Raw genomic sequence first — 202 nt, forward strand, 5'->3', positions numbered from 1 at the left:
CTTTTTCGCCATCAAATACCTCAATGCAGAATGGTCAGTATGCACTATGACCTTAGTACGAAGCAAGTAGGATCGAAATTTCTCAAATGCAATAACCACTGCAAGAAGTTCTTGTTTGGTCACAGTATAATTCTTCTGGGCCACATTTAGAGCTTTGCTAGCATAGTAAATAGGGTGAAGAATTTTCTCTTTCCTCTGTCCT

This window comes from Solanum tuberosum, unplaced genomic scaffold (assembly GCF_000226075.1).
Source record: "Solanum tuberosum cultivar DM 1-3 516 R44 unplaced genomic scaffold, SolTub_3.0 scf00121, whole genome shotgun sequence".
Taxonomy (NCBI): Eukaryota; Viridiplantae; Streptophyta; class Magnoliopsida; order Solanales; family Solanaceae; genus Solanum; species Solanum tuberosum.